The 7,891-nt window shown below is 48.4% G+C and overlaps 1 long non-coding RNA gene across 2 annotated transcripts; it reads left to right on the top strand.

Moving 5' to 3' along the window:
• Nucleotides 1-450: 450 nt before the first annotated feature.
• LOC124694246 lies at nucleotides 451-2,789 on the top strand. Of its 2 annotated transcripts, XR_007000445.1 has the most exons (4): nucleotides 451-568; nucleotides 940-1,084; nucleotides 1,486-2,324; nucleotides 2,416-2,789. It is a non-coding gene; the product is annotated as an uncharacterized LOC124694246 (long non-coding RNA). The 2 variants fall into 2 exon arrangements; XR_007000446.1 differs by lacking the exon at nucleotides 940-1,084 and having other exon boundaries at nucleotides 455-568.
• Nucleotides 2,790-7,891: the final 5,102 nt, after the last annotated feature.

The raw sequence follows: 7,891 nt of genomic DNA, 5'->3' as shown, positions 1-7,891 counted from the left end.
AATCCCAAAATTCAAATTAAAAAATAAGACCACGAACCGTCGCAGAATTCCATCAAAATCTGTGATTTGGGCCATCAGCATTATATTTTGGGCCAAACGAAACGCATCATTAGCCTGAACCTCATCGCATCTTCGCCTCCCAACTTCCCGGCGCCGGCGCCGCCGCCGCCTCCTCAACGCCGGCCGCACCTGCCCCTCCGCCGCTCACCCAACACCCCACCATCCACCTCCTTCGTCGCCGGCCACACAGACCAGTCCGCCGCTGCCAAGCACGACGCCCCTCCTCCCGTTGACCGGAGCACCTCACAGACGACAGGATCCGCGCGCGCCTGCTTCCATGGTTCCGCTCCCTCCTTATCTGAGGCGGCGGAAGTCCACGCGTGGTCTTGGTGGCCTGCGTGGACGAGCAAGGTGGCGCGACGGCTGCGTCCGGCGGTAGGGACTCCGGTAGAAGGAGCTCGCCGGCGAGGTGCGGAGGACGATCTCGTGGTGACTCGCCCGGGCTTCTGCTGCCACCGTCGTCTTCACCGACCACGTCCGCGAGCTGCTGCCGGAGAAGGCCGTTGAGGTATCAGTACCACCTCTCCATCTTCATTTTACATCTAGACCACAAGATCCGATCAGAAAGTTCATATCTTGTTCCTGAGAGGAAAGCTGCACGAGTAGATGTAGACAGAAACATACGAGGAAGGAAAGAGCTATAGTTGCTTACAAGTGAGCTGCCTGAGCAAGGTAGTGCCTATTTGAGAAACGAACCTGCTGACAGTAATAGTTACATAAAGGTAAAATCAACTAGACAGGGTGTTAACTCAACAAACTAGTAAGCTTCTGAAAAATCATTTACACTGAAATTCTAATCTGCAACCAACACACTTTTGGCTGCTACGTTCCTAGTATTTCACTAGTCAGGACAATAGTGATGTTTATCTTATGTTCCAGATCATCTTCCTTAACCTGGCCCTGGTTCAAGGAGCTCGCCGGCGAGGCCCGGGGGACGAGCTCGTGGTGACTCGCCTGGGCTTCTGCTGCCATCGTCGTCTCCAACGACCACGTCCGCAAGCTGCTGCCAGAGAAGGCCGTTGAGGTTATCAGTACCACCTCTCCCTCTTCATTTTACATCTGGACCACAAGATCCGATCAGAAATTCATGTTTTGTTTCTGTTAAATAGCATCTTGATTGCACACGAAAGCTGCACTTGTATCTTCACTATTGCTTACACGTAGATGTGGATGGAAACATACGAGGAAGAAAAGAGCTATAGTTTCTTATAAGTGAGCTGCATAAGCAAGTCACTGCCTACTTGAGAAATGAACCTGCTCACAGTAATTACATAAAGCTAAATTGAACGAGACAGGGTTATCTGAACAAACTAATTATAAGCTTCTGATAAATCATTTACAAATCTGCAACCAACAGTCTTTTGGCTGCTATGTTCCTAGTGTTTGACTATGCAGGACAATAATGCTGTTTATCTCATGTTCCAGTTCATCTTCGTCAACCTGGTGCTGGTGCAACCGCACGTATACAACACCCGCAGATCTGCTTAGCTAAAGCAGTTGCCGGCGCCTCTCCTGTTGCAGGGAGATGATTTAGTTACGCCTCCCTCCACGTTGGTGCATTTGACGATTCACTGCATGATACATGGGGATGTTCTTTGCCTAGCCAAATCGAATGTGTGGCTGCCTCCTTCGACTGGAACGACTACTACATCACCGCGTCCCCCATCGGCAAGCCATAGAAGGTCAACTTTATGCTTTTTTTCTGTTTCGAAGTTTAAATAAGTACGATGCAGCAGCGATTGAAACATATGCATTGATCTCTATTGTTGTTGTGTGAGGCAATACCTTGTTCTGTTTCTGGCTGATTGCACTTCTTGAACCTTGCAATATTTAAGTGCTTATGTCTAGCTCAAGAGTCAAATATATCTGTTTCACTAGATGAATGTTGTTTGCTGGAATTGTAGGCTCGAAGTGTTAATTTTGTCACTATTTGATTCAACAGTATGCCATTCTGATTTGCTGAAAATTCTTTCTTCTCTTTGATATATGCATAGTTGACGTTGCAAACTTGTAACTAGTGCTGTTCTAGGATGAAATTCTACAGTTGAGTGCTATTTTGGCTAGTCAGTATTTACTAGTGGTATTCTGGAACTCTACGGTCTGTTTGTGTCCAGTTGTAATTGTTCTTCTACCTGCTATCATCTCACTCATGTTTTCAGTGCAGCGAGGATTCTTTGCTCAAAGGAAGAGTTACCCATCCATGGCGATGAGGCATAAGAGTTGTCCCTCCAGTTCGCCTGCCCCCTGCCTTATAGCTAGATCAGGTAATCTCTCACTTTCTCCATCACCCCTGGTACATAGTTGATCATCTAGTAGCCTTGCTCCAGAGCTGACCATATTTTGTTCTTGTGCAAGGATATTGAAAAGGAGGAGTAGATGGCAGCCAAGGTAGCAGCTGGCATCTATTAGGTTGATCATATAAAATTTGCAGATTCTTGTGGTGGTAGCAGGGTGAGGAGGCGCCTCCTTTTGGAGGTGTCCAACATCAAAATTTGATTCCTCTATCTGTTTATCTTGTTTGTTTGGTGGCTGTAATGGAAGATAAATTGCATGGTTATGTTGCTGCCTAGGATGCTTGAATCCTCCTTGATGTGTTTTGACTGGTAATTAATCCTGGATGTATCTCCTCCGCTAAATGATGTAAGAGTTTGCAGTTGGATGCTGAAATCGAAGCATATGTGTTCATTTTGCTGTATGTAATGGCTCCTCCAGCTTGCTTGGTTGTAAGAGATGGTGTGTTAAGTAATTGGCTCGATTTGTGTTTTGTATTCTCGTGTTGGAGCTATTGGAACGTCCTCTTCGCGAGAAATAAGATGTGTCTTGCTTAAAATTTGAATTGCAAAATAAAAATGATAATTAATTGGCATAACTTTGTTGCGAAAATTTCCTAAATCTACATGGGCAAAAGTAAATGTGGGTCGAGTGTTGTAGCTTGCAAATATGTGAGCAAGTTGATGAATTGCTTTCTTTTTCTTTTCTTTCCATGGTCACCTTGGATGCCGCTTTTGAATCGAGTGTGCAGACCGGCTGAAGGCGAATCGTCCTCGACGCCGGCCAAAAGGGTTCCATCTAGTGCTTGCGAAAATCCTGCAGCAGGAAGCATGGGGTCTGCGGCGGAGGGCTGCAAAGGCTCGAGTGGCCGGGAATGGCGAGCGGCAGCGCAGAGGGTCTCGCGGAGCAAAGGCGGGTTTCCGGAAGGGAGGAGGTCGTGCTCCCTGGTTTCGGTCCGCAGGTGAGGTGAGTGATCGATGGACTTTAATTTGAGAGACGGTAATGGCAACGTGATTGCCGATGCATACTTTGCTGTATACTTATTTCACGTACTAGCTAGCTTGGCCCTCTCGGGGACTAGGTGTTGTGCTTGTGCAAGTGCATGCCGACCTATCTAGCTTGCCCCGGCCTCTCGGGGAATACGTGTTGGTCTTGGCTAAAAATGGCTTCAAGGCACGGAATATATGGCTTTGAAATTTCAAAGAAAAAAAATAGATTGAAACAAAGGGAAAAAAAATAGACCAAAATAGGGAAAAAAAATATATTTATATACGTTCTTTACTTGGGGACCGTGCAAAGGAGTAATAATATGCGCGGGCGCGCGAGGGGCGGAGAAAATCGATCGACTCATTTTTATTTGTCAAAAAAAAAAAGTGAGCTGGGTAAATAAATAAATGGAAGGTGTGGGCGTGCGCTTGAAAAGGAAGGAAGAAAGGAATTAGTTGGATCGTAATTGGTGGATCCAGCCTGGCACCAATTAATTGGTCCGATGGAAGGGAAGGGAAGGGCGTCTCCGGTCTCGGCGCTGATGGGTGAAGAGCGGAGCTTCGTTGACCGATCAGCTACAGTACTCGGCGCGGCATCTTCGTTGACTGTCTCGGAGCGGAGCAGGAGAGTTTGGTTGGCCCGCGTACGGAGAGTCCACCGCGCGCCCTGCACTTGGTTCACCTTCACCGGTACGTGACATTTCCCTGCTTCGCGCGGCGGCGAAGAAACCACTGCAAACTTGACAGCTACGACCGTTAGGCCAGTTCCAACAAAAATACCAAACAACATGGCAACCAAGTCGATCGGGACTCTGATCCCATCTTGGCATCTTCTACAGTTGTACTGTACCTAAAAAGGAAAGGAGAATTAACCACGGGAATCGTCAAATCAAAGAAACTAACAAGAGACACGACCAAGCCATGGCGACGGAGCAGAGCTTCTCCACGGACGTGCTGGCGGAGATCCTACGGAAGCTGCCGCCAAGCAGCCGCCGCCGTGCACGCCTCGTCTGCCGGCGCTGGCGTGACGCCGTCAACGAGCGCACGGCGGAGATGGAGAGCCGACCCATGCCCCTGATCTGGGACTCCGGGGTGGCCTACGTCATCCGCGACCTCTCATCAGAGTCGCTCTGGAGGACGAAGCTACCCGCCGGCAGCCACCGCTCCTACCCGGTTGGCACCTGCAACGGCCTGCTCTGCATCTGCGACAACGAGGCGCGGGCCGGCGGCGCCCTCACCGTGGCCAACCCGGCCACCGGCGACACGACGCGTCTCCCGCGCGCCGCTGCCGTGCGCCGGCGTGTTCGCCGGGCGCCGCGGCTACGAGCGCGCGGTGGGACGCGGCGTACAGCTTCGCGTACCACCCGACAACGGGGAGGTACAAGGTGGTGCACGCGCGTCCCCTGCAGCTATGACCGGCTCTGCGACTTCGGGACCGTGCAGGTGCTCACGCTGGGGGAGACGGCGTGGCGGGAGGTGCCGCCCCCCGCCGGTGCCGCGAGGTGCGATCTCGCCGCCGGCGTCGTTAGCGTCGACGGGGTAACGCACTGGGTCAACGTCGGCGGCGACACTAGGATTGTGTCGTTTGATCTCGACGCCGAGTGTTTCGCCTCCGCCGCCACACCGCTGCCCCGGCTGCCCGACAACCACGGGAACTACCACCTGACGGAGGTGCACGGGAGGCTGGGTTTTGTCATCCTGCCCGACGTGTGGGTTTTGGAGCGGGGGCTGCAGCAGTGGAGCCTTCGGTACAAGCTCCATGTAGGTGTCCCACGGCCGCATTTTGTCTTTGGAGATTGTGTCCTTACAAGGCGCAACGGGTTGGGATTCTTTGCACATAGACCGAAGAGCACACCGCCGTCGAGCTGGAAGATAGAACGGGAAGGCGTGGTACGGGTCGAGCATGGAGACCATGGGACACTGGTCGCCAAGATGATAGGCCGCTATAACTACTTTGATGCTTTTTTTTTTGAGATAATAACTACTTTGATGCTGATTGTTACCGGACGTTCAGCTACGTCGAGACCCTAGAGCCGCTCAGTGTTTTTTACGCCTCAAATTAATTGATCCACACGTAAGAAATTGGAATTTGTGCTATGCATGCGACCAATTCATCTAGATTAATTTGTGCTATATTCATTTCGTTTATCTTCAGTGATGAGCAACTATCTTTGAATGATTACTCAATGTTGCTAAAGTTACACTTTATTTTCATTGCAATATTCTTGTGTTAACAATAATAATAATCACGAACAAAACGCTTGGTCATCGAGTCTAGGGATCAAAAGAATAGAGCCAACCGAGCTAGACGGAGGTACAAAATCTGGAAGTCCTACATCATTGGAGAGAAGGCGATCGTTCGACTTGATAACGTATAGTTGCATTTCGGTACCACTATTTCTCAAGACGGGCCAGGCGAAATGAATATTCGTGGAGCTTGACGTCACCAAACTCAGCACTCGGCAGCTGAATACATGACTCGCACTAATTCACGGCCAGATTTCAGTTTGGCATGCATGACCAGGCCAGATTTAATTCAGTTTGGCAAAGCTCCCCTTTTAGCTTCACACAGCCAATTTCCTTGACTTAACCCGGTCAATCACTTTCCCGCTGATCCTGGAACAAAACCTCACCTTCCCGTGGAAAATCCTTGGACGTACTTGCAGCGCAAAGTATCAAAGAGAAGCACCTTTCTAGCAGCAGTGACATCTCGTTGTTGTAACTACTCCCAGAGAAAATCGATACAAATCAAAATCAGCATCCCCATGTTTATCTGTCTTGTCATTGCATTAGTTTGGGGACCTAGAAGTTGCTGTCCACGAAAAGAATGGGCAGCTGTTGGCATGGATTTATTTTTTATGTGACTTTGCCTTTTGTCGGTGGCCTGCTCGATCACTGCTTTTTTGTTGAGCATCCTGATCAGCAGCCGAGAACAGAAATCATCCTGATCAACAAACTGTACTAGACTTAAGCCGGCTGCTGCCATGACTTAATCCATTGAGGTTTCCGGCTAATGGGATATTTTAATCAGGGCTCCGGCTAACGGGACAAGCGTGTGCATTTGCAAATTTGCAAGGTAACACGCCATTGTCATTCCACCACCTACACCAAGCAATCCGCACACTCGTGTCTGCATATATTTTATGAATGATTGTAGCACTATGGTTTAAGTTGATAATAAGCCCACGGTCTCCTAACAGAATGACCGTTAAATGCAGAATGTTACGTAGAGGCCAAATGAATATGAAAACAAGTGACAATGCAATATATTGTTGGCCTTTGTCTGAAAAAAAAGTAACACATCCGATAATATTATTTTGTACTTTTTAAGGTAGCTTACCGCATGTGACACGTGGTCAGATCCAATGTATGTCCTCGTCATCCTCCTCCTCACCATCATCATCCTCATTGTCATAGTTCTTTTCATCATCATCATCCTCATCATCGTCGTCATCATCATCATCATCCTCATCTTGATTTTCTTCTCCCCGTAAAGGAAGCATATCATACATGCAAGGAATATAGATGAATGACCTATATGTCCCCGCCCCTTTGTGGTAACATCCGTCTGGTCGAAATGATCCCAAGTACTGCAACTTGGAGCTACTCAAGTAGTAAGAAAATCCGTCAAAACGTTTTCCGAAGAAAGCAATCTCCTTGTGAGGATGGAATCCCAACAAGTCTGTCCTCACTTTCGCACACTGATCCCAATAATCTGATATTAATCTTACTCCTTCTCCATCCTCCCCACCTCCTATATCGACGGCACTATCATTGTCGGAGTCCCATTCATTGCCTCCTCTATCCTCTGTGCACCCTTTCTGATCAACACGGTCTAAGTTCCATGACTCGTCAATTTTCTCTTCTATACGTTGCCGTGCATAGTGCTGTGAAAAAGCTCCCACTCCGGCACTGTACGTGAATCTGCTGCTTCACGAAGTACCCACATTCGGAGTTGATTCCTGGATAGCGCGGTGTAGTAGATTCCTTGCTGTGATTTTCCAAGGTACACACGCCATATAGTAACCTTCTTGCTCTCATCAGAATCTAATGACCTTGGACGGCAAACTAACTTTGGTGTTTTGATAACTAAATACGTCTCCTTTTGCAATGAGAATCTGTATATGAAGCCAAATATTGTTAATTGATTAATAACATGTAGCTAAATTAATTGCCTACCTAATATTTTTTTTTTTGGAGCAACCGGCAGGAGCACTACCTTTTCATTAAGCAAGGGGGAAAAACCGACCAAAACTGTACAGGAGAGGGCATATTTAGATTAAGGTGGGAATATGCCCCAGAAAACCACGCAAAGAAAAATAAAAAGAAGAGGGAAAAAGGTCAGTCAGGTTCGGCCGGTATGGCCGGCCCGAAGCCGTTGATGGCACGGTCCCTCTGGAGGACGTCTTCCTTTGCGATATCGGCAACCTCAAGATAGGTAAGGCGGCGCCCAGTGAAAATGCGTCTGTTTCGTTCCTTCCAAGCATTCCAAAGAACATATAGGAACCGGCCACTGATGCCTACCTAATATGAACAAGAGGAAAATACAGTAGTTATAATCTCCATAGCATTGT

The sequence above is a fragment of the Lolium rigidum genome, chromosome 3 (assembly GCF_022539505.1).
Source record: "Lolium rigidum isolate FL_2022 chromosome 3, APGP_CSIRO_Lrig_0.1, whole genome shotgun sequence".
Lineage (NCBI taxonomy): Eukaryota > Viridiplantae > Streptophyta > Magnoliopsida > Poales > Poaceae > Lolium > Lolium rigidum.
This window is presented reverse-complemented; position numbering and strand designations above follow the sequence as displayed.